At 39.0% G+C, this 27,507-nt stretch overlaps 1 long non-coding RNA gene across 1 annotated transcript; it reads right to left on the bottom strand.

The window, feature by feature from the left end:
• Window positions 1-13,157: 13,157 nt before the first annotated feature.
• LOC121172740 (uncharacterized) lies at window positions 13,158-27,186 on the bottom strand. The gene is made up of 3 exons (XR_005886268.1): window positions 26,664-27,186; window positions 26,263-26,323; window positions 13,158-13,297 (listed from the first exon to the last, which is right to left on the bottom strand). It is a non-coding gene; the product is annotated as an uncharacterized lncRNA (long non-coding RNA).
• Between the last annotated feature and the right edge of the window lie 321 nt (window positions 27,187-27,507).

Genomic DNA, 27,507 nt, shown 5'->3' with positions numbered 1-27,507 from the left:
CAATAACCTCCTCTTCCTCAGCAACAATGTCATCCTCATCAAGAAAGATCTTATCCTTCACATCCTTGAAAGAATCGAGGAGACCCAAGTCAAGGTCCTTCACAAAGAAACCTGCCTGCCTGACGGCCTTCTGAAATCCTTTTTCATGCTTTTCCACGACCACCTTCTTGTAAAGACAAAGGCAGCCTAGACACAGGCATCATCGCCTTGCTCCATAGCACCTTGCCCTTCATCAACAACCTTTTCCTCCTCCTCCTTAACAACAATGTCGTCCTCATCAAGAAGGATGTTATCCTTCACATCCTTGAAAGAATCGAGGAGACCCATGTCAAGGTCCTTCACAAAGAAACTTGTCTGCCTGACGACCTTCTAAAATCCTTTTTCATGCTGCTCAATGGCTTCCTACTTGTATAGAAGTAGCTCTTCCTTAATCTTCTTGATGGCTTCCCTTTCCTTGGTAGCTCGCAACTTGAACTCCTCCAACCTAGATTCTGACTCCTTAAGCCAGGCCTCTAAATCAACAACTGCCTTGGCAAGCCCATCCCTCTCAGCCACTACGGTCTCCATTTTGCGACCCAGGTCCGTCTTCTCTGCTTGCAAGTCCTTGCAGCGTTTAAACAATTCATCACCATCTAGTCGGGTGCACAATAACTTGGCCAACACACCACCAACTTTGAAAGACAATTGGTGGTTCAACTTTACGGCCTCAGCAAAAGCAACAATGGCATTGGCCACCTTAGGGCACTCCACTCGCCAAAGAGTACGAGCAGTAGCTCTCCATTTGGTGACCTTCGCCTCCCAGGACGCCACCTTCTACACAAACTCTTGGTGTCGTTGTCTATTCTCCTCCAAAATTGCCAAACTCCTTTGAAGAAAGACTTTGGCAGAGTCGATAGCATTCTACACCCTAGCTAACCTAATAAGATTCTCGTCGGAGGCTGACATAAAGCCAATTGGGGTCTTTTGCTCCGGCTTATAAGTTGCACCCCACAGTGAGTCAACATCACTAGAGGTGTACAAGTGATCAAGGGAGACGCGAGGGCGAGAAGACAAAGAAGGCGACGCCACCGTTGCTAAAATAGCAGAGAGAGAAGCCACCAGAGCTACAGCAGAAGAAGGAAGTACCATGGGAGCACCAATGGTTGCCACACCGGCACTTAACAAAGGTGCCACGACAGTGGATGATGGTGCCACAGTAGAGTCAGCCTGAGTGGCTAGCACAGTAACTTCAATAGCAGTGGGGGTATCCTTAAGAACATTTATAGGGGGAGGAGGTGAAGGAGCAAGAGTAGCAAGAGTATTATGAGCTTCGACGGTTGGTGGAGCCGGAGGCACATCTTGCACAGTCGAAAGGCGACTTGCACTAGGCATCAACCCTGCAGCTTGCCTCAGGGCACGAAGGCTAAAAAAGGCCTTCGACTTCTTGTGGCTAGACAACCCAACACCATCATCTTTCTTCTTCTTTGCCAAAATAGAGGAAGAAGAACTGGGGGGAACCTCAGCCACAATGGCAATAGGGCCAACCTCACCAACAGGTTGACCCACTTCTTCAACAACAAGAGCAACAAGAGACGATGGCACAGTCCCACCTGCAGGTTCGACTTGATTCAAGAGTGGCCTCCAGGCGAAGTCATCCATAATACCTGTAAAACAAGCAAGACAACAACACAAACAAGTGAGGTCGGTAGCTGCTCCAAAATTGCTTTGTTGACCTTCTCCACAAGGGTCAGCAAATCCTCGTCATACGACTTGAACCTGGTAGGGTTAGAGTGCCAGTAGAACGGGAAGCAAGTTTCCCCGTCCTTGTTAAACATTAGTGGCATGCCATCAACCATGGCATAAGTAGCCATGACCTTGAAGAAATGGTCCTTAAAATGGCCAAAGATGTTTGAATCAAACTCAAACAACTTCTTGGACACGTTGTTCAAGGAGACTCATCAAATATTGCCACTTAGTTTCATTTGGAAGAAAAACAAGAAGACCAGCACACTAGGCTAGATGTTGAAAAAAGGGCACGTAATTTCAAAGGCTTGCACCATCGCCCAACTATTAGGGTGGAGTTGGGAAGGGGCCACATTCAAGTGCTCTAGCAGAGCACACTAAAAAGCGGTCAAGGGTAAAATGAGACCCAAGACCTCAAACAGACACCTGCACATAAAGAAGATGGGCAGTCGATCAGGCACCACCCTCAAGAATGGGAAGTCATCACTCTCGCAAGCCTAAATGGCTAGTTTATAGGAGTCCTCGGGGTTTTCCAGCTTCACCTAGTGCTAAAGCGTAGTGACACTCACCATTGAGGTGAGAGAGGACTTGTACTTCAGAATGTCATCCTTCACCCATTCATAGCCAGCCATGACCGAGGGGGACGATGGCGACCCAACACATTGACTACGTCACACGCAGGGAGACACCCTCACATCTTCACCATCACTACCTCTCCTCACACCCCTAGAAGCAGAAGGGGGGAGGATCACAGTGACCGGGACTGGCTACTTGGCAACAATAGAAAGTTACAGCCTTCCGCGAGGGCGAGAAGCGCCCTCACCAGCACGACGCGAGACCCTCACCCTCTTTGAAGAGAAGGACTCGCTATCGAAGGCACCTTGGTGAGTACCTCAGACGAGGAACCACCTATCGAGATGACCTTCTGATCCATGATAGGTTGCTCAATTGAGCCCCTAGAGTCACTATCATCTAGACCAATGGTAGAATTAGACAAAACTGAAGACATTATGGAAGATGGGAGTACCTTGAGAAATTGAATGAAGAAGAAACGGAAACTGAAAACCAGAAAGCATAAGAGCAAGCAAGAGCAAGGAAGCAAAAAGACAATGAACAATGACCCAAAATTAAATGTCCACTCCATTTAAAGGGGAGGCGGACCCTTCAATGCCTGGCGGGAGCTGAAGTGTGTAGAAGTAAATATATCATAAAGTTTTGATGATGCCAAAGAAACGCGCTTCTCATGTTTGATCCAAGACAAGACTCCAAGAAATCCAAGATAAATGTTGAAGTTAGTCCTTAAGAGTCTTAAAAAGCATTCACTAATTGATGATGCAAAGGTTTGGCCAAAGGATGCTTGTTTGAAATTTTAAAATATGGTATTTACTCTTTGGTATTCGATTACCAGAGGATGTAATCGATTACCAGTGGCCAAAATTCTTTCTGAAATGTTTTTAAATGTTTTTAAATATTTTTGAAAGCATGTAATTGATTACACAAGGCTTGTAATCAATTACCAGCAGTTGAAACTGTTTATAATAGCTATTAGAATTTTGAATTCAAATTTTAAAGCCTGTAATCGATTACACAAGGCTTGTAATCGATTACTGGAAGGAATTTTCGAAAATAACTTCCAACAGTCACATCTTTTCAAATATTTTTGAATGGCCATCAAAGGGCTATATATAGGTGACTTGGGATACGAAAATTCTAGAGAGTTTTTCTGCACAAAGAGTCTCATCCTCTCAAAAACAACATTGTCTTATCCTCTAAAAACATTCCTTGGACAAAACACTTGCAAATTCAATAAGGAATTATTGAGTGATCTTCATTGTATTATCTTTCTCTTAAAAGAGAGAATTCTTCTTCTTCCTCTTCTAATTCAAAGAGAACTGGTTAAGGGATCGAGGGTCTCTTGTTGTAAGGTTATCTAAACACAAAGGAAGGGTTGTCCTTGTGTGGCTCAGTAATTGTAAAAGGGATTTTACAAGAAAGTGGAACTCTCAAGCGGGTTTCTTGGGGACCGGACGTAGGCACAAGGGTGTGGCCAAACCAGTATAAAACTGAGTTTGCATTCTCTCTTCTCTTAAACTTCTTTTATTTATTGTCATTTATCTTTTTCGTTAAAGAAGTTTTATTTTGAATTGTATTTTTAGTAATTCATATTAAGAGTGCATTAATAATTTAGAAATATAGTTAAAATTTTAATAGGGGGAATAGTCTTTGATATCTTAATTCAACCCTTCATTCTTAAGATATCTGAGGCCACTTGTCTAACAAGTGGTATTAGAGCTTTATTCTTGTATAAATTTTAGAAGCTTCAAGAATAATGGCCTCATCAAACTATCTATTTTCCGAAGGGAATTCTATAAATAGGCTTCCCATTTTTAATGGCATGGGTTACCACTATTGGAAAACCCGCATGCAAATTTTTATAGAGGCAATAGATCTGAATATTTGGGAAGCAATAGAAATTAGGCCCTACAGCTATGGCGGCAGGAAATACAACTATACAAAAACCTAGGGAACAATGGAGTAAGGAGGAAAAGAGATTAGTTCAATACAATTTAAAAGCCAAAAATATAATTACATCTGCTTTAGGAATGGATAAGTACTTTAGAGTATCAAATTATAAAAGTGCGAAAGATATGTGGGATACCCTACAGGTAACACATAAAGGTACAACAGATGTAAAGATATCTAGGATAAATACACTAACTCGTGAATATGAATTATTTAGAATGAATCCAAATGAAAATATTCAAGACATGCAAAAGAGATTCACCCACATAGTAAATCATTTTGCATCATTGGGAAAAATCTTTACAAATGAAGATCTTATAAATAAAGTTTTGAGATGCTTAAGCAAGGAATGGCAACCCAAGGTAACAGCCATTACTGAGTCACGAGATTTAACTAACATGTCTCTTGCTACATTATTTGGAAAGTTATAGGAACATGAAATGGAATTGTTAAGATTGAATCAACATGAAGAAAATGATAAGAAGAAGAAGGGAATCTCTCTTAAAGCTTCATCTTCAAACCAAGAAGAAAGTGATAAGGAGGATTCAACTAAAATAGATGATGATGATGATCTTAGTCTTTTTGTAAAAAGATTCAACAAATTCCTAAGAGTCAGAGGAAATCAAAGGAGACCAAACTTTAAATCAAAAAGAAGGGTAGAAGATTCATCCTCTACTCCAAAATGTTATGAATGCAACCAACCTGGACATCTAAGGGTTGATTTCCCGATCTTCAAGAAAAGAATGGAGAAGTCTGAAAAGAAAAACTTTAATGAAAAGAAGGCAAAGAGGGCCTACATTACATGGGATGATAATGATATGGACTCATCTGAAGATTCAGAAAATGAAGTGGTAAACTTGAGTCTAATGGCCAAAAGTTATGAAAGAGATGAAGAGGTAACATCTTCAAATAACAACTTATCCATTTCTTTTGATGAGTTACAAGATGCATTTGTTGATTTGCATAAGGAATCAATTAAACTTGCTAAATTGGTTTCATCTTCTAAGAAAACAATTTCAGATTTAGAAAAAGAAGTTTCAAAATTAAATAAAGAATTAGAAAATCTTAAGACTGAAGTTACAATTTCTAGATCAAATGATACAATTCATTTTTCTACCATGCATGATAGTAAAGTAGTATCTAAATCATGTGATTGTTGTAACAAGTATATAAAAGAAATTAAAGATTTGAAAAATTCTCTTGCAAAATTTTCTATTGGCAAAAGTAACCTAGATGTAACATTAGGAAAGCAAAGATGTGTCTTTGATAAGACAGGAATAGGATATAAGCCTGAAAAATAACAAAAATTTTATAAAAATTTCTTTGCTTCCACACAAAAATATAATTCTCCTTTCTTAACTTGTTTTTATTGCGGAAGGAAATGACATGGCACATCTACATGTTATTTTAGGAAAAATTGCAACAATATTAAAATGATATGGGTCCCAAAAGGATCTTTGATTAACACTAACACATAAGGACCCAATAAAGTTTGGGTACCTAAGTCACAAATATGATTATGTAGATATCCTTGAAGAAGAGATGGTACATAGATAGCGGATGCTCAAAACATGACGGGAGATGTATCAAAATTCACACATATCTCTCCCAAGAAAAGCGGACATGTGACTTATGGCGATAACAATAAAGGTAGAATTCTTGGAGTTGGAAAAATGGGTACAAACTCATCTTCCTTCATTGAGAATGTTCTACTTGTTGAAGGTCTTAAGCATAGTTTGCTAAGTGTCAGTCAATTATGTGATAAAGGCTATCTAGTATCATTTGATTCTCATAAATGTGTTATTCAAAATGAGCATGCTAGGGATAGAAGGCATATAGGTTATAGAACCAATAATGTTTATATGATATATTTAAATCAAAAGCAAAAACATAATCAATGTTTTCTTAGTAAAGATGATGATCCATGGTTATGGCATAGGAGGATTGCTCATATAAACACAGAACATTTAAAAAAATTGATTTCAAAAGATTTAGTTATTGGTTTACCAAAACTAAAATTTGAAAAAGATAGATTATGTGATGCATGTCAGAAAGAAAAACAAGTAAGGGTTTCGTTTAAATCTAAGAATATTGTTTCAACAACTCAACCCTTACAATTGTTGCATATGGATTTATTTGGCCATTCTAAAACTATGAGTTTTAGAGGAAATTATTATGCTCTTGTTATTGTTGATGATCACTCCAGATATACATGGACATTATTTCTTACTCATAAAAGTAATGCATTTCATGCATTTAAGAAACTTGCCAAAGTTATTCAAAACAAGAAAAATCTTAAAATTGCATTTATCAAGAGTGATCATGGGGGTGAATTTAAAAACAAAGATTTTGAATTATTTTGTGATGAGCATGGCATTGAGCATAATTTTTCTGCACCCAGAACCCCTCAACAAAATGGAGTTGTTGAGAGGAAAAATAGATCCTTGGAAGAAATTGCTAGAACTTTACTAAATGATACTCTTCTTCCAAAATACTTTTGGGCTGAAGCCGTTAATACTGCATGTTATATAATGGTAGAAAACCTAACATCTCACATCTTCATGTATTTGGTTGTAAATGTTTTGTGCTATATAATGGTAAAGACCATTTAGGAAAGTTTGATGCTAAATCCGATGAAGGTATTTTTCTTGGCTATTCATTGCAAAGTAAAACATATAGAATATATAACAAAAGAACTATGATTATTGAAGAATCTATTCATTTTTCTTTTGATGAATCTAATGCTATTTTGCCAAGAAAAGATATACTAGATGATATTTCAGAATCATTAGAAGAAATGCATATTCATGGAAAAGATCATAAAGGAAAAGGAGATGGAAACAATGAAGATTCTCAAGTTGATGAAGTCAAAACAAATGATGATCTTCCAAGAGAATGGAGAGCTTTTAGATATCATCCTCTTGACAACATCATTGGTGAGATATATCAAAAGGGGTAACCACTAGACATTCTCTCAAAGATATATGCAATAGTATGGCTTTTGTTTCTATGATTGAACCTAAAAATTTGAAAGAATCCATAATTGATGAACATTGGATAATAGCTATGCAAGAAGAACTAAACCAATTTGAAAGAAATAATGTTTGGGAGTTAGTTGAGAAACCTGAAAACTACCCTGTTATTGAAACAAAATGGGTGTTTAGAAATAAGTTAGATGAAAATGGCATAGTTATCATAAATAAGACTAGGTTAGTAGCCAAAGGATTCAATTAGGAAGAGGGAATAGACTATGAAGAAACATATGTTCCTGTTGCTAGATTAGAAGCCATAAGAATGTTATTAGCCTATGCATCCATAATGGATTTTAACCTTTATCAAATGGATGTAAAGAGTGCATTCTTAAATGGCATTATCCAAGAGGAAGTATATGTAGATCAACCCCCTGGATTTGAAAACTCAAAAAAGTCTAACCATGTTTTTAAATTGAAAAAGGCTTTATATGGCTTAAAACAAGTCCCAAGGGCTTGGTATGAGCGTATGAGTAAGTTTCTCTTAGAAAAGGATTTCTCTAGAGGTAAAGTGGATACTACTCTTTTCATTAAGAGGAAATTAAATGATATTTTATTAGTTCAAATTTATGTTGATGATATTATCTTCGGATCCACTAATGAATCTTTATGCAAAGAATTCTCTCATGACATGCAAAGTGAGTTTGAAATGTCAATGATGGGAGAACTTAATTTCTTTCTTGGGTTACAAATCAAGCAAACCAAGAATGAAATTTTTGTCAATCAGTCAAAATACTGCAAGGAATTGATTCACTGATTTGGGATGGAAAGTGCTACGCACATGGCTACACCAATGAGTACTGCTTGCTATTTGGATAAAGATGAAACCGGTTAGTCAATAGACATTAAGCAATATCGAGGTATGATTGGATCACTTCTTTATTTATCTGCTAGCAGACCAGATATAATGTTTAGTGTGTGTATGTGTGCTAGATTTCAATCAAATCCCAAACAATCACATCTTAGTGCCGTTAAGAGAATTATAAGATATTTGTTAGGCACTATGAATATAGGTTTATGGTATCCTAAAAATTCCACATGCAATTTAATAGGATATTCTGATTCTGACTTTGCCGGTTCTAAAACAGATGGAAAGAGCACCAGTGAAACTTGTCATTTCATTGATTCTGCTCTAGTTTCTTGGCATAGTAAGAAATAGAACATTGTTGCTTTATCTACTGTAAAAGCAGAATACATTTCTGCTGGCAGTTGTTGTGCTCAAATTCTTTGGATGAAGCAACAACTTTCTGATTATGGAATAATACTAAATCATATTCCTATAAGATGTGATAATACGAGTGCTATAAATCTATCTAAGAATCCTATTCAGCACTCAAGAACTAAACACATAGAAATCAGACATCATTTCTTAAGAGACCATGTTCAAAAGGGAGATTGTGTTTTAGAATTTGTTGATACAAAGAATTAGCTTGCTGATATCTTTACAAAACCTCTCCCTATGGAAACATTCTTTGCCATTATGAGAGAATTAGGTCTTTTAGATGTCAATGATCTAGACAATAGGTAACTCTAATAAGCTTTTATCATCCTTATGATCAATAGGATTACCTTTGAGTCTAGTTTCTTGTGTGTTATTACTATTTATATTAGTTGTTATTTGTAATATAGATATTTGATTCTACATTATCTTTGTTTAAATAGTCTTAATAGAAATAGAACTTATTGTGTATAGGTAGTTAATTGTTGACTTAACTAGATAGACTTGTTTGTGATTTTTGATTGATTGGATGTGTTTGATAGTGTGTAATTAAATATGACTGATTGTGCTTGATTGAATTGAATACCTATGATTATGGTTGATTGGTATAGTTAGATGAAGTTTAGACATAGACATAGTTAGTTCTTTAAAAGAAAAGGCCTTGTTTATGTTCTGGTAATTGATTACCATTACATGTAATCGATTACAGAAGAACAAATAGGTTGTAATCGATTACAAAAGCCTGTAATCGATTACCAGTAGGGCACATACTCATGTAATTGATTACAAGGCATCATCTTCTATAAATACACGCATTTTCAGAGCTCATTTTCAGTCCCTAACAGCTTCCCCTCGAGTAACGGCGCTCCAAGCTTCCAAATCTTCCAAACTCCATATCTAACTCATCTCTTAACCAAATCACTTCCCACAAAGCCCAAACTTCATCATTTTCACTCCTCTTTCAAACCTACCGATTGAAATTCACTAAAACATCATCAAATGGCAGAATCATCAAAAAAGCACAAAGGATCTTCCGCCACCACCGCTGCTGCTGGACACTGCCATCACGGACCTTCTGGAGCACCCACAACACCAATTTCTCCTTCCTTTTCATCTCCTCGATCATTTACCTTGTTTTCTTTAGATGATCAATGCCAAAGGTACTATTCCCAATTTTTCAATAGAGTAATTTTAGACCCTAAGTATCTTGATCTTGATTTCTTCAATGAAGAAACATTTGATTGTTACCAAGTGTTTTAACATTCTGGATTAACTCAGTTTATGTCTATGAAATTGCCTCACTATCCTGAACTAGTTAGAGTCTTCTATAATAACTTGAAAGTACAGAATGGTGTTATTTACTCTGAGGTGCATAATGTTCCAATTGTTATTGATCAATCTTTGTTCTTTTCATTAACAAAATTACCCAGTCAAGGTGTTCCTTTTGAGGGCACTCTTGTTGATGACTGGAAGTTTGATTATTCTAGTCATGATGGTCGTCATATGGTCTGCAATGACCAGGCTGATATGACTGGCAGATTGCTTGCTGGATCATTAACTTTTGATTACCGCATCATGCATTATATTATTGTTCACATTTTGCTTCCACGTTCCTCAAACCTTGCTCAAACCTTTGAGGAGAATTTGATTCTTATGTGGGCTTTTCTTACTGGTCATCAGATCGACTGGGCTCATTTGATTTGGTACCAGATGCATAAGGAATTACGGGCCAATGCACCTCTCCCTTATCCTCACCTTGTCACCCTTTTTCTTCATTATTTCAAAATTCCTTTGGATGATGAACCATTTATTCAAGTAAAAAGGTCTTTTGCTAATGGTGCAGGTGCGGTTACCTTGTTTGGTAATCATAAGGATGATGATGGTCAGTGGGTTCGATAACAAGACTTACCTCAGCCAATTCCTGACGAACGTACCCCTTCTCCACCACCGCAAAGGATTGATTCCTCTTCACTTCTAAACGACGTCCTCACTGAACTCTACGGTCTTCGCGCTTTCGTGGGTGATCGATTTGATGCTATGGATACTCACCTTGATGCCATGGATGCTCGCTTTGATGGGATGGACACGAGGATCACTCGACTTGAGGACGATATGAGCTTCATTAGGCATTGTTTCGATCCACCGGTCGACCATTAGTTATCTATATTATTCTACATAGTTATTTATTGTATTTTGGCTTTTATTTACTTTGTACTTTGGTTATGGTTCTCTTGAATTTTTATCATTGTGTTTGGTTATTTTTAGACTTTGTGTTGGATATTTCTAGACTTTGAATTGGTTAATTCAGACTTGTGTGGATTATTCTCTAGATTGATTTAGTTTATGAATGACTTGTGCTTTGTTTTGAGATTTACTTAGTTATTTTCTTTAGACAAGTTTGACTTTTTGATGTTGCCAAAGGGGGAGAGAACAAGGGTTAGAATTTATAAACTTAGGCATAAATTCCAAAAGTTAGGGGGAGTAAGGGTTGTGAGTACGCATTATAAATTGTATGTGGTTTATCTTGATTTCAAGATATTGTCATCATCAAAAAGGGTGAGATTGTAGAAGTAAATATATCATGAAGTTTTGATGATGCCAAAGAAGCGCGTTTCTCATGTTTGATCCAAGACAAGACTCCAAGAAATCCAAGATAAATGTTGAAGTTAGTCCTTAAGAGTCTTAGAAAGCATTCACTAATTGATGATGCAAAGGTTTGGACAAAGGATGGTTGTTTGAAATTTTAAAATATGGTATTTACTCTCTGGTATTCGATTACCAGAGGATGTAATCGATTACCAGTGGCCAAAATTCTTTCTGAAATGTTTTTAAATGTTTTTAAATATTTTTGAAAGCATGTAATTGATTATACAAGGCTTGTAATCGATTACCAGTAGTTGAAACTGTTTATAACAACTATTAGAATTTTGAATTTAAATTTTAAAGCCTGTAATCGATTACACAAGGCTTGTAATCGATTACCAGAAGGAATTTTTGAAAATAACTTCCAAGTCACATCTTTTCAAATATTTTTGAATGGCCATCAAAGGGCTATATATAGGTGACTTGAGATACAAAAATTCTAGAGAGTTTTTCTGCACAAAGAGTCTCATCCTCTCAAAAACAAAATTGTCTTATCCTCTAAAAACATTTCTTGGACAAAACACTTGCAAATTCAATAAGGAATCATTGAGTGATCTTCATTGTATTATCTTTCTCTTAAAAGAGAGAATTCTTCTTCTTCCTCTTCTTATTCAAAGAGAACTAGTTTAGGGACCGAGGGTCTCTTGTTGTAAAGTTATCTAAACACAAAGGAAGGGTTGTCCTTGTGTGGTTCAGTCATTGTAAAAGGGATTTTACAAGATAGTGGAATTCTCAAGCGGGTTTCTTGGGGACTGGACGTAGGCACAAAGGTGTGGCCAAACCAGTATAAAACTGAGTTTGCATTCTCTCTTCCCTTAAACTTCTTTTATTTATTGTCATTTATCTTTTTCGTTAAAGAAGTTTTATTTTGAATTGTATTTTTAGTAATTCATATTAAGGGTGCATTAATAATTCAGAAAGAGAGTTAAAATTTTAATAGGGGGAATAGTCTTTGATATCTTAATTCAACCCCCCTTAAGATATTTGAGGCCACTTGTCTAACAAAGTGGTGCCCTAAGATTTCGCATCACGTTGCTCCCCCACTCACGCACGAACCACAACTCTAGTATGTGCCTACTCCGCGAGTGACACGTATGCAAGGGTTTTGCACGTGCATCGCACACGCTTGCAGCAGCAAGCAAATGTTACATCCTTTCTTTAATGCACTCTCCAACGGTCAGAAAAGGAGCAGTGTATTCAAATTTGACTACTTACCTTACATGACACGCCAAAGACACGTCCATCACGAACAACTTGACAAAAGCAGCCCAGACGACACTTGTCCAGACTCAGGGGCTTAACAAGCCATATCAACCTACAATTCTCTCATACTCTTCGATGTTACCACACCGGAAAACACTCGTTTATACTAGGGGGCTCGACCAACTTGTCACCCTCTACTTCTCAAGACTATCACCCTGGACATCATACAAGCTCAGTCGACCCGGAACAGACTCTTTTAGCATTGGACAACCTCTTTTGCCAGCAAGTCGACTCAAAGCTTGGCGGCTTATGTACTGTCCAGGACCCACAAAATACATGTGGCATTCTACATGACACTCAAAAACACGTGTCCACCCTCCACGTCAACCCTGGTACAGGAGCGCAGATGCCTAGCCATTAGTAGTCGAGCTCCCCAATAAACAAGTTATCTCTAACCTAGTAATATTCAAATGTATTTGAATATCTTATCTATTGGCAGGTAATTAATTATCTATAAGCCCACATGTAACGACCCGCCTCGTCGCTACAATATCACTTACTATAAAATGTGACATTTCAATTTTCAAGTGAAAGCTCCATTAATTTGATTATAAAAACGATGGTAAATTTTTCGCGATGTTCATTCACTCATAAACACATGAACAAATACATATATATATATATATATATATATATATATATATATATATATATATATATATATATATATATATATATATATATTATACACCACTACACATCTTTCAAATGTTACAACATAATTCAGATTTTTTTACATATATCTAAACTTGGGACTTACATGCCCATTCAAAAAGATTCAAGGAACCCACTAAGGAAGAGTTCATAACAAAACACAACTCTCCCCCAAAATAAATTCCAACGTTATGACTTCGGCTTAGTGGAAAGACTTCCCTCCAAGTAACCTACTGCTGCTCATCTGCTCCCACGAACGAAAGTTCGAAATCATCACAGACACCAATCACACGGTACAAAAATTGCAAAGGTGAGTTTATTATAAAAGATCAACAAACACCAAAAGACAATGATTAACAAGAAAACAATAACAATGACCACAATCATTCTTAATAACCCATCGGTTCAACGTACACTTACAAACTAGTCATCAACTTTTCCACAATTCAAATCATATATGCTCACAATGATGCATGTACCTAACTCAACTCTAAAATGCAATGTGGTACCATTTATCTGGAAATAGCCTAAGCGTGTCCACATGACACTCTCACTTAGGAAAACTAGGCAGCAAGTGTCGAGGTCACCTTGTCGTGCACAGGCAACTGCCCCCCCATGGTGATTGTCATACCCTAATTTCGTTTGGGGACCATTGTTTGATGGCATGCAACCTTCGATTGACCGCTTCAAGGAACTTGACACCCATCGTTAAGCAATCCATGAAGTTCCGCGACATGTCGGGAGTCGAAAGGAAACATTATTGCGCAATCCGTAAAGTTCTATAACATTCCAGAATCCGAAGAGGGGGTGGTTGCGTAATCCGTAAAGTTTCGTGACATTACGGAAAGAAAACAAGTATCGTTACGTAATCCGTAAGGTTCCGTAACATTACGGAAAAAGAATCAGCAAAGAAGGGGGGTGAACTTATCAAGATAGAGGTGAAAATAGAAATTCGAATCTAGGCCCTTCTGAAACATTTTGGAAGTTGGGTTGCTTAAGGAGGAAGCAACTGGGCGGCAAGCTCCTCCACGTTTTTGAAAAATGGTTTCCGGGGCTTCTGTGGCTTCCGTAATGCTTCCGTAAAATTTCCGAAAACCTTGGGTAAGCATATTCCACTTAACATTGGTGAAAGGGAAGAGAAAAAAAGATGAAAATCAAATCCGAAACACTTCCGTAAGGCTTCCGTAACTTTTCCGTAAAATACAAAAAGGGGGGTGAACTTAGTAATTCGGGTGCACTTAGAAATCTTCTTCATTAAGTCTCTGGGCGGCAAGCACCTCCCTTTTTTCCTATAAATAGGGGAGGGGGGAGCTGTTTCAAAATGTTCAAGACCCCTTGGCTATGCATTTCGACTATTTTGGGCAAAAAACACGTTTTTGTAAAGAAAAATCGAGTCGAAGTGCTTCCGTAAGCGATTATGTGAAAATTCTTCATCGTTCTTCGTCTTTCTTCACCGTTCTTCATCCGTTCTTCGTTCGTTCCTCGTTCTTCAACGGGTAAGTTTTTGAATCCGAGACTTTCAATTCATTTCTTGTTTTGTGTACTTTCACTTTAATTTCGTTTACTTTCAGTTTTCTTTTATTCTGTTTTTAACGTGCTTTAACCGTTTATTTAAGCCGTTTTCTCACCTAATAAATGATAAAATGAATTTCAACCGATCATTTGTGTTGTAATCTCGTTTAATCACTGTTAAAACAAAATCTAACCGATCGTTCACGTTGTAACCACGATTAAACCAAAAAAAGGCAAAATAATAATAAAATAATCAAAATATCATGAAAAATAATAATAAAATAATCAAAATATCTTCGAATAAAATAATAAAAAAAATTAATCGAACGTTTTTCTTTGGAAGTTTCCTTGAATGAATTGACTAATAACCAAAGTGAAACAAAGGCTAAAATCAACTCGCAAATCAAGTTTTGTCCGCAAAAATTAAAAAAAAAAACTGTTTTAAGGTCCAACGCCTTAAACGATCCTCTTTGCTTTTATCGGTTAACATGGACCGTTCAAAAGCATAAAATCAACACATCACTTTACTGCCTTTTGCGAGAACTACGTAGGTTTAATTTCCTCTTCGATGGAGGATACGTAGGAGCAAAAGCCCCACTTTTGTCGACCTCGTGAGATGATTAGAGGTCCAACGCCTTAGCTTTCTCACCAAGTAAAATGGATCATTTTAAGGTCCAACGCCTTAAATGACCCCCTTCTAAGTAAAAAGAATCACTTGATTCGCCCTTTTTGAAAGAACTATGTAGGTCTGATTTTCTCTTCGATGGAGGGTACGTAGGAGAAAGAGCCCCGCTTTTGTGGATCTCAAAAATAAAAAAGAAATAAAGGTTTAAATACATAATTTCACACAATCCTAATCTAAGGCTGTTGTCCTTTGGGACAAACGTGAGAGGTGTTAATACCTTCCTCAAACGTAAATACAACTCCCGAATCTGGAATATTCTTTGAAATTCTGATACTGGGGACAGATGTCGTACAGGATGTCACGACATCACGCTTCAGAACATGCAGATTATATTTGACAGTGTGTACAGTTTAAACAAGTAAATAACACAAGAGAATTGTTAACCCAGTTCGGTGCAACCTCACCTACATCTGGGGGCTACCAAGCCAGGGAGGAAATCCACTAAAATAGTGTTAGTTCAAGGTCTAACAGCCACTATTTACAACCTTCTCACCTAACCACTACCCGTGCGATCTCTACCTAAGAGCCACTCTTAGATATGAGAAACCCCGCTCACTCCCTCTCAACCACACTCCCGTGTTTACAAATAAATCAAAGACACACCAGAGATCAACTCTGAACAAAAGGGATCAACCCTACACACTAGAGATCAACTCTACACACAAGAGATCAACTCTACACACAAGAGATCAACTCTACACACACAGGTCCAACACTTGATGTTAGGATAACATCAAGGTGGCTCACAAAACACTCAAGTCCCAAAACTCACAAAATAACTCTTCAATCCCGGACTTGGTACAGAACTCGTGCAGCCTTCGTGTTTATATAGCAGTGAGTGTATCTGGGCTGCAACTTCTTGTGCTGGATGAGATCTATCATTTTCCTGAAAATCTGCACTTAAAGATCTAAAAGATACAGTTTGATCTTTTAGTTTTTATCTTTAATCTTTAATCCCTGAACGAACTCTTCTACTTTGAAATTCGAACTTTAATTATCTTTTAATTCGTTCCTAAAGATAGATCATCTAATCTCTTGCTAACTGCACAATAATCTGTTAAAGATATAACAGATTTATGTGTCCAGTATTTTCGGGCAAGATGTCAGGACATCGTATCCGACATCGTGGATCCTGCAGCTTCAATGCTTCATTTGACATTTTATCTTGACTTATGCATTGTGCAGCAACTCCAGTATTTTCGGGCAGGATGTCAGGACATTGTATCCGACATCGTGGATCCTGCAACTTCAATTCTTCATTTGACATTTTATCTTGCCTTGTGCATTGTGCAGCCCGATCTTATTCCTTGACATAACGTTGGACATCATGTGCAGCAACTCCAGCTTTCCTTCATTGTCTAAGTGCTTATGTTTTAACAAAATCTTAGCCAATCTTTTAAAACTCCGTAGAGCTAAGCACTAACAATCTCCCCCTTTGGCAAATTTTGTCTAAAACATACTTAGACACTTCCTGAGCAGGTACGAGCAGTTATGCAAGTGGGATCAGCAACTTTCATTATCAGAGTAATCAAGCACAGCGGAAATTCTTCAAGTTGCAAATCTACAAGTCTTCTCCAGGATGTCAAGACATCTCACGTGACATCAGCTTTCTGCTTCTGCTCCCCCTGTCTTCATGCTTACTGCAGCATCTTCTATCAGCTACTAGTCTTTTCCAGGATGTCAAGACATCTCATGTGACATCCGCTTTCTGCTCCCCCTGTCTTCATGCTCTTACTGCAGCATCTTCTATCAGCTACTAGTAGCTTACATCAGTCATCATCAGCAGCAGCAGTCTCCCCCTCAAAGTCATATACATACAACTCCCCCTCAAAATCATGAATCATGCATACATCGTATCCTACTGCCATACATCGTATCAATCATGCATAATACGACTATTGCATACATAGTATCCTACTGCTCAAAATCATGCATAATAGCAAGCATAATACTATTACTCCCCCTTTTTAGACAGAATTTGACAAAAGTAGAATGCATGCAAATATTACAGACAAATAGCAATCAATTGTTCAAAGGGACATGCCCCTATAGCTAGTAAAAGCAAAAATAAAGGTCTGATGGTCATGGGGTGGCTTCAGAATCATCATCTGATTCTGTATCCTCTGCTGCATCTTCTTCTTCCTCAGCAGCTTCTTCTTCTTCCTCAGCTGCTTCTCCATCATCAATGCCACTTTCTGTGAGTCTTTCGATCAGCCGTTCCAGCTCCATTTTCTTCTCTGTGGTGGCTTTGATGGTTGCCTCCAGCACCTTGCATGTGTCCTTGAGTTCAGCAATCAAGGCATCCTTGGATACAGCACCTGAAGCAGCAGCTTTCCCTGATGTCGAGACAATGTCTGGGACATGTGTCCCCTCAAACAGTTTGTAATGCAGGGATAGAGGAGATTCTCTCTTCATCACAGAGTCAGTGTAGTTTAAAATATTGGGATGTTGACTCAACATAATGCCACACAATACAGTTGGGAAGGCAATGGGTAATTTTGACAGCAAATGATTCTGAATGCTTAACAGTTTGATCAAAAATATAGTTTCCAAAATTAAATTTGGACTTGGTTCCAACAGCATACAGAAATTTACCCAAACCTGTGGCAACAGTGGAAGTATGATTGGTGGGTACCCAGTTTGCAGCGCCAATCCTGTGCAGGATTGCATACTTCACACTTAGCTTCCCTGCAGAAAGCTTCCCTTTCTTTGGCCAATGCTGGACTCGTTTGGCAGTGATTTCCTTGGCAATCTGATGCTCAGAAACATCAATATCCACCATTCCTTCAGTAGGTCTGCCCAGGTACTTGTTGATCACAGCAGGGGAGAATCTAATACACTTTCCTCTGACAAACACCTTTTGATACTCATTACTCTTTCTGTTTGTTATGTCAGAGGGAATGTTGACAATAAATTCCCTGACTAGGCTTTCATAACAGTCTCCCAACTTGGTGACTGTCTTCAGTAGTCCAGCAGCCTTGATGAGTTCCATGGTCTCCTTGCAATCCAAGGCATTTCTTCCCAGTTCTCTTTCTAAAGCAAGTCTGCGTTGATACACGTATTTCCACCTTTCAGCATTGCCAATGGAGTGGAATGAGATGTTGTCCAATGGTGCATCAGGGACATTTTCAGGCACCTTTTTCCCAGATTTCTTGGCCCTCTTTGATGTCGCGACATCTAGTTCGACATCGTCATCAGAATCAGATGAGGAAATTTCTTTCCTCTTCTTGGAAGGGATTGCAACTTTGCTCCGTCTAGATGTGGTAGGAGTGATTGGAGTGCTTTTCTTCTGGGCCATAGTCTTGATTCGTCCAGACCTCTTAATGGGGGTTTTTCCTTTTCTGCTTTGTAGTCTTTCCGCAATGCCAGGTGCCAATTTGTTGGCAATGGGTTCCTCATCAGATTCTACCTCTTCTAGGTCAATGAGGTCACCTGGAGCAGGTTCTGGTGCCCGTGGTGCAGGGGTCTCCTCTGTGGCTTGATCATCTTCCTCTGTTGATCTCTCTTTGCTGGGGGAAGAGAGTACTTCAGCATTTGGGCCGGAAGATGTTGGAACATCTTTCTCAACATCAGGAACAGAGGCGTCTTTCAAAATGCTACTCACAATACTGCGGATTTTCTTGTCCATCTCCGTGTCTACTTCCCTAGGACTTGTTGCAAGGCTAGGGTTTTCAGCAATCTTCACTCCCTGTTGTCTTCTGGGAACCAGTTTCTCAGGGACAGAAGCTTGACCAGGAATTATTTGTATGGGTTGGATGTTGAATTCTGGTTGTTCCTGGTGCGGAGATGATGGTACAGAGGGTGAACCAGGAGCTGAAGTTTCTTTTGGTGAGGTAGCCATGGAAAAGCAGAGCGTTTGGAATGATTTCGTAAATTTCTGAGAGCTGTTGGGGAATGCAGAAAACGAGATTAACACGAAAATATAAGTTTGAATGAGGAATGTAGAGGGACGTGTGAAGCAACGGTCGAATTTGCTTTGGTTCAGTAGTGAACGTGCTATTAATGTTAAGTGATTCGTTTGGGCACGTTCAGATATCAGTAGTTGCTACAATTCCTCTAGCAGACAAATGCCCAGCTTGCCCCTCAGTTTTTCAAACTGTTTTGCATCCAATGCCTTTGTGAAAATATCTGCTATTTGTTCCTCAGTGTCAACATGCTCCAGTGTGATAACTTTATCATCAACAAGCTCTCTAATATAGTGATGTCTAATGTCAATGTGCTTGGTTCTGCTGTGTTGCACAGGATTTTTAGAAATATTAATAGCACTCAAGTTGTCACAGTATAATGTCATGACATCTTGTTCGACATTGTACTCCTTCAGCATCTGCTTCATCCAAACTAGTTGTGAACAGCTGCTTGCTGCTGCAATATACTCTGCTTCTGCAGTAGATAGGGACACACAGTTCTGCTTCTTGCTGAACCATGAAATAAGATTGTTGCCCAGATAGAAGCATCCACCAGAAGTGCTTTTTCTGTCATCTGCACTTCCAGCCCAATCAGCATCACAATACCCAACCAGCATTGAACCTGAGCAATGACAGTACATAATCCCATAGTCACTGGTGCCATTTACATATTTCAGAATTCTCTTTACTTGATTCAAGTGACTTATCTTGGGATTGGCTTGATATCTTGCACAAACACCTACTGCATAGGTGATGTCGGGTCTGCTAGCTGTTAAATATAGTAAGCTCCCAATCATGCTTCTGTACAGACTTTGATCAACACTGGTGCCAGCTTCATCCTTTGACAGTTTCAAGTGAGTAGGTGCAGGTGTTCTTTTATGGCTGGCATTCTCCATCCCAAACTTCTTGACAATGTTCTTTGCATACTTGCTTTGTGAGAGGAATATGGAGTCTTCCATCTGCTTCACTTGAAGTCCCAGAAAATAAGTCAGCTCTCCAACAAGACTCATCTCAAATTCAGATTGCATCTGTTGAACAAAATGTCGAAGCATCTCATTCGACATCCCTCCAAACACAATGTCATCAACATATATCTGTGCTATCATCAAGTTTTCAGCATCTTGCTTGACAAAGAGAGTCTTGTCAATTCCTCCCTTCCTGTACCCTTGCTGAGTTAGGAACTCTGTTAGCCTTTCATACCAAGCTCTTGGAGCTTGCTTCAATCCATAGAGAGCCTTTTTGAGTCTGTATACATGATCTGGATGAGTTGGATCTACAAATCCCTTTGGCTGCTCCACATAGACTTCTTCATTCAGGTATCCATTCAGAAACGCGCTCTTCACATCCATCTGGTACAGCTTGAATTTGAGGATGCAAGCTACACCAAGTAACAATCTGATGGATTCAAGTCTAGCAACAGGAGCGAAAGTTTCATCAAAGTCTACACCTTCAATCTGAGTGTAGCCTTGAGCAACAAGTCTGGCCTTGTTTCTGGTTATAACACCTTCTTCATCGGTTTTGTTCTTGAAGATCCATTTGGTGCCAATCACATTAGTTCCCTCGGGTCTCGGAACTAGCTCCCAGACTTCATTCCTTTTGAATTGCTCCAATTCTTCTTGCATAGCATTGATCCAGAACTCATCAGTCAGTGCCTCTTTCACATTCTTGGGCTCAATTTTGGAGACAAAACATGAGTTGGAGACAATCTCAATCTCCCTTGATCTTGTAGTGACTCCTCTGTTTGGATCTCCTATAATCAGCTCCTTGGGGTGCATCTTCTGGATTCTAATGGAGGGTCTCTTGTCAGGTTGGTTGATGTTTGATTCATCTGTAGCAGAATCAGAGTTTTCTGCATTTTCTCCACTTTTAGCTGCATCTGCTACATTGTCTCCCGATGTTCTGACATCTTCTTCGACATCCTTCTTTCTTGCTGGAGATAGATCATCAACAACCACATTGATGGATTCCATCACAGTTCTGGTTCTGGAATTGAATACTCTATATGCTCTGCTGTTTGTAGAGTATCCCAGGAATATTCCTGCATCACTCTTGGGATCCATCTTTCTCCTTTGCTCTCCATCTGCCAAAATGTAACATGGGCTTCCAAAGATGTGGAAGTGCTTGACAGTTGGCTTCCTCCCTTTCCAGATTTCATACAGAGTGGTTGGAGTCCCTCTTCTAAGTGTGACTCTGTTGTGGATGTAGCATGCTGTGTTCATGGATTCAGCCCAGAGATTATAGGGAAGTTCTTTGGCATGCAGCATGACCCTAGCAGCCTCTTGCAAAGTCCTGTTTTTCCTTTCAACTATGCCATTCTGTTGTGGTGTAATGGCTGCAGAGAACTCATGAGTGATGCCTTCAGATGTGCAGAATTCAGTGAACCTGCTGTTTTCAAATTCTCTGCCATGGTCACTCCTGATTCTCTTGATGACACAGTCCTTTTCTCTTTGAAGTCTTAGACTCAACTCCTTGAATACTTCAAAGGTGTCTGATTTTTCTCTGATAAAGTTGACCCAGGTAAATCTGGAGAAATCATCCACAACAACATAGGCATACCTCTTTCCTCCAAGGCTTTCAACTTGCATCGGCCCCATCAAGTCCATGTGAAGTAGTTCCAGCACCCTGGAAGTGGTCTGATGTTGAAGCTTCTGGTGGGACATCTTGACTTGCTTTCCAATCTGACATTCACCACAGATTCTGCCTTCTTCTATTTTCAGATTGGGAATGCCTCTAACAGCACCTTTGTCAATGATTTTCTTCATGCCTCTTAAGTGCAGATGCCCAAATCTTTGATGCCATATTCTGACTTCATCTTCTTTGGAGGATAGACATGTGGAGGAGTAACTGGTTTCTTGAGGTGTCCATAGGTAACAGTTGTCCTTTGATCTACTGCCCTTCATTAGAACTTCACTCTTCTCATTTGTCACCAAGCATTCTGACTTTGTGAAGTTTACATTGAATCCTTCATCACACAACTGACTGATGCTGATCAAGTTTGCAGTCAGTCCCTTCACCAGCAGTACTTTGTCCAGACTAGGAAGTCCATCATGGACTAGCTTTCCCATTCCAGTGATCTTTCCTTTAGAACCATCTCCAAATGTCACATAGCTAGTGGAGCAAGGTTCAATGTTCACTAGGAATTCTTTGACTCCTGTCATGTGTCTGGAACAGCCGCTATCTAGGTACCAATCTTCCTTAGCTGATGCTCTAAGTGAAGTATGAACAACAAGACTAACAGTCTTGTGTTTTGGAACCCACATCATCTTCCTTCTGCTGCTGCTACCTTGAGTTCCATGATGTGAATGGCCATGTAAATGATAGCAAAAGGGCTTTATGTGACCATACTTGCCACAGTAGTGACACCTCCACTTCTTTCTTTTGCTCCTTTTCTGCTGCGTTCCATGATGTCGAGACCGATGTTGTGACATCGTGGCTCCAGTGCTGTTTTTGGCAGGAACAAATTCTGTCATGGTTGTTCTGCCAGCAGACTTAGGATTAAATCCAAGTCCTCTCTGGTTTCCAACATTCTTTCCAAGCTGCAGCACCTCATCAAGCGTATCTGAGCCTTTATTCAGCATCTTTATTGATTTTGTCATGTTTTCCAGTTTAGAGTTCAGAAAACCAACTTCTCCTTTAAGCTCAGAGATCTCCTCTTCATGTGCCTCCTTTTCAGCCTCCAGATTTGCAATGACCTTCTTCAGTTGTGCTTCTTGCTGAAGAATCTTCTCACTTTTGATGCATAGTTCTCTATAGGATGTGGCAAGCTCATCAAAAGTGATTTCACTGTCTGTATCACTTGAATCTTCAGCAGATTCAAATCTCCCAGTGAGTGCATTCACATCTCTGTCAGAATCACTTTCTTGTTCACTCTCTGTATCAGACCGACATACAGAAAGTCCTTTCCTCTGCTTCTTGAGATGAGTGGGACATTCAGCTTTGATGTGTCCAAAGCCTTCACACCCACGGCATTGAATTCCTTTGCTGTGACTGGGCTTTTCATCTGACCTTTTCTGGTATTCACTACCTTTCCTGATGTCGAAAGGGATGTTCTGGACATGTGGTTTCTGCCTCCTGTCCATTCTGTTCAGCACTTTGTTGAACTGCTTTCCAAGGAGCACAACTGCCTTAGTCAGACCTTCATCAGTATCCAGGTCATACTCATCTTCTTCTCCTTCATCATTGGACACGAACGCCAGATTCTTGCTCTTCTTTTCAGCCCTATCCGAGAGTCCTAGCTCAAAGGTTTGAAGGGAACCAATGAGTTCATCCACTCTCATGTTGCAAATGTCTTGGGCCTCCTCTATTGCAGTGACTTTCATGTCAAATCTCTTAGGCAAGGATCTGAGGATCTTTCTCACCAGCTTTTCATCTGTCATCCTCTCTCCCAAGGCAGTGCAAGCATTGGCAATTTCAAGAATGTTCATGTGGAAGTCATGAATACATTCTTCCTCCTTCATCTTCAGATTTTCGAATTTTGTAGCCAATAGTTGCAATCTGGACATCTTTACTTTGGAGGTTCCTTCATGAGTGGTTTTCAGGATCTCCCATGCATCCTTGGCCACTGTGCAAGTGTTGATCAGTCTGAAGATATTCTTGTCAACTCCATTGAATAGAGCATTCAAAGCTTTGGAGTTTCCAAGTGCCAATTCGTCTTCTTCTTTAGTCCAGTCTTCTTCTGGCTTCAATTCTTCAGTGGGCTTTCCTTCTGTGTCCAGCATCTTGGGATGTTCCCAGCCTTTGATGATAGCTTTCCAGGTTCTGCTGTCCAGTGATTTGAGGAAGGCCACCATCCTTGCTTTCCAGTATTCATAGTTGGTTCCAACCAGAATAGGTGGTCTGTTCACTGGTCCTCCTTCTTTCTCCATGTTCATCAGAATTTATCTCCCTAGATCTCACTCAGTGATTTCGAGTGTCTGCTCTGATACCAATTGAAATTCTGATACTGGGGACAGATGTCGTACAGGATGTCACGACATCACGCTTCAGAACATGCAGATTATATTTGACAGTGTGTACAGTTTAAACAAGTAAATAACACAAGAGAATTGTTAACCCAGTTCGGTGCAACCTCACCTACATCTGGGGGCTACCAAGCCAGGGAGGAAATCCACTAAAATAGTGTTAGTTCAAGGTCTAACAGCCACTGTTTACAACCTTCTCACCTAACCACTACCCGTGCGATCTCTACCTAAGAGCCACTCTTAGATATGAGAAACCCCGCTCACTCCCTCTCAACCACACTCCCGTGTTTACAAATAAATCAAAGACACACCAGAGATCAACTCTGAACAAAAGGGATCAACCCTACACACTAGAGATCAACTCTACACACAAGAGATCAACTCTACACACAAGAGATCAACTCTACACACACAGGTCCAACACTTGATGTTAGGATAACATCAAGGTGGCTCACAAAACACTCAAGTCCCAAAACTCACAAAATAACTCTTCAATCCCGGACTTGGTACAGAACTCGTGCAGCCTTCGTGTTTATATAGCAGTGAGTGTATCTGGGCTGCAACTTCTTGTGCTGGATGAGATCTATCATTTTCCTGAAAATCTGCACTTAAAGATCTAAAAGATACAGTTTGATCTTTTAGTTTTTATCTTTAATCTTTAATCCCTGAACGAACTCTTCTACTTTGAAATTTGAACTTTAATTATCTTTTAATTCGTTCCTAAAGATAGATCATCTAATCTCTTGCTAACTGCACAATAATCTGTTAAAGATATAACAGATTTATGTGTCCAGTATTTTCGGGCAAGATGTCAGGACATCGTATCCGACATCGTGGATCCTGCAGCTTCAATGCTTCATTTGACATTTTATCTTGACTTATGCATTGTGCAGCAACTCCAGTATTTTCGGGCAGGATGTCAGGACATTGTATCCGACATCGTGGATCCTGCAACTTCAATTCTTCATTTGACATTTTATCTTGCCTTGTGCATTGTGCAGCCCGATCTTATTCCTTGACATAACGTTGGACATCATGTGCAGCAACTCCAGCTTTCCTTCATTGTCTAAGTGCTTATGTTTTAACAAAATCTTAGCCAATCTTTTAAAACTCCGTAGAGCTAAGCACTAACATTCTTCATGACCGGTTTCCTTCGGTTTTTCCGACGTTTTCCACAAATAAACGTTGGTGGCGACTCCGTGCATTTTCCTCCTTTGGAAGACGCACCCGTGAGCCTCGCCTCGCTCGCCCACAAAAGGGTAGGTTGCGACAGTGATCAACCTGAGTCTCAAGGAAGTTCCAAACCGAGTGACATACCCTCAAGTACAAGTATTTTTCCTCATGAAAAACTATGAGTACTTACTGACAAAGTTTGTACTATTTCCATGCAATATGAAGTATGAAAAATGAGCATCATCAATGCACTATCCATGGATAATTAAAGATTCCAAGCCATCCCCTTCTTTCTCCGGGAATGCTTAAAACTCTTCAAAACACTATTTCCCCCTCTAGTGATATCCAACATGGTCACCACACCCCCATGTACATACATAGCATACATCACCACAATAACATCATCAACATCAACATCATCTCATCTCAATATCTTCATCAACATCACAAGCAATCACATTCCACATACATAATATAAATTCATGCCTAGGATTCACATTCCCCAGGTCTTCAGGCAACATAAACCTCATACAACAACAATCTATAATACCACGAGACTCATATTTTTAAGGAAAATTCTAAATTAAAGAGGAAAACTATAGTATTCAAAACAAACTCTTATGCCCATTTAAAATTTAATAAAGAAGTAAATAGAAGAACAAATATAAAATTTTGGACAAAGTCTCTTCTATAGTTAAAACTTTTCCCAAAAATTCCAATCAATACAACAACAACATCAATGACAATTTCAATCATCAATAACAAACCTGTCAAATCCCATTAGTTAAAAACACAGTTTTTCTTGAAAACCAGCATGCACATCAATAACAAATATATCACATCCCATTAGTTAAAAACACAGTTTTTTCTTGAAAACCAGCATGCACAGGGACAGATATACATCCCCATAATTGGGTTCCCTAACCCCAACTATGGTATCAAAAGTTGTAAACAAACAATAAACTCCCCTCACCTATCTATATTGTTGTTCTAAGATCTCCTAGGTTCACGTCCGTTCGTCCAAACGTAGAGCTCTATATACCAAATCAAAGATAATTCAATATAGATTTCAAAGACAAGGTTAATATTAACTTTTGGGGTCAAATACCCATTCAATTTAAAAAGGGCTAAAGGGGTGTTTTGAGATTCATATCAAAGAGAGGTCATTTTGAAATTCTGATCACGCCACTATGACCAGGGTTCAACAAATGTTACAAAAACAAAGTCTATTTTATAAAAAGGCAACTTTTACAACGTCTCTTTTTTAAGGATTTTTCAAAGGAAGTGTAAAAACATCCAATAATGGTTCTCAAGTCAAAAGAGATGCAAAGATAAGCTCAAACTAACAAGGAGAAGGCTTAGAATTACTGTTACCTCAAAGAAACCATAAATGAAGGATTGGAAGCTTCATTCTCTACCGAATCCTCGAGTTGACTTTTGAAGATTCCGCTCCGATTAAACTATTCTTTTTCGTGTGGTGATCCGACGACAAGCAAAGGCGGCTCATGGCGGTCACCAGTGGTGAGTGGTGGTGGAGGAGGAGGTTGGGGGTGTTGGGGGAGGGTTTTTTGGAAGAGAAGGAGAAAGAAATGACTCTTTTGCGCTGCTAGACGTATTTGTAGCTTGCAACACTCGCCCAAACGAAATTTGGCTCGCCTGGGCGAACTGATCCAGCTCAAATTTTACTGCTTCGATTAAAAAAAATCATACCTGATACTCAAGATGTTATATTGCAAATCCCAACGGTCAGAATGTTGAAAATTGGGTTGCAAGCCTATAGTCCAAATTTGAAAGCGATCAACGATTAACGAATCCAGGACTACAGTTTTAGTGGAACAAATTTAAGTAAAACTTGAAATCTCATAATTTCAACCTAAATCAATAAAAGTCCACATAACTCAACATCCATATCAAGCATATCGCACACGACTAATTCACACAATACCTTAACTCATCCAAATTAATCAAGTAATCAAATAAAACAAGAAAAACATCAAACATCTATTTTCAATTATCGAAATTTTAGGGCATTACAGCATACATTATCTACAAGGTACGATTATCTTCTATCTTTTATCTATAAGCAAATGTTTATCTCTAACATTATATGTAAGCTTTTGGTTATTATCTACAAGCCGAGAATTATCTGCAAAGGCTACAATAGCCCCTACAAGTAAGGAGTAGTAGTCATGCTCAACTACTATAAATACAGGTTCCA

Source organism: Glycine max, chromosome 9, assembly GCF_000004515.6.
Source record: "Glycine max cultivar Williams 82 chromosome 9, Glycine_max_v4.0, whole genome shotgun sequence".
Lineage (NCBI taxonomy): Eukaryota > Viridiplantae > Streptophyta > Magnoliopsida > Fabales > Fabaceae > Glycine > Glycine max.
The sequence above is the reverse complement of the archived record's forward strand: the minus strand, read 5'-3'. Positions and strand labels throughout refer to the sequence as shown.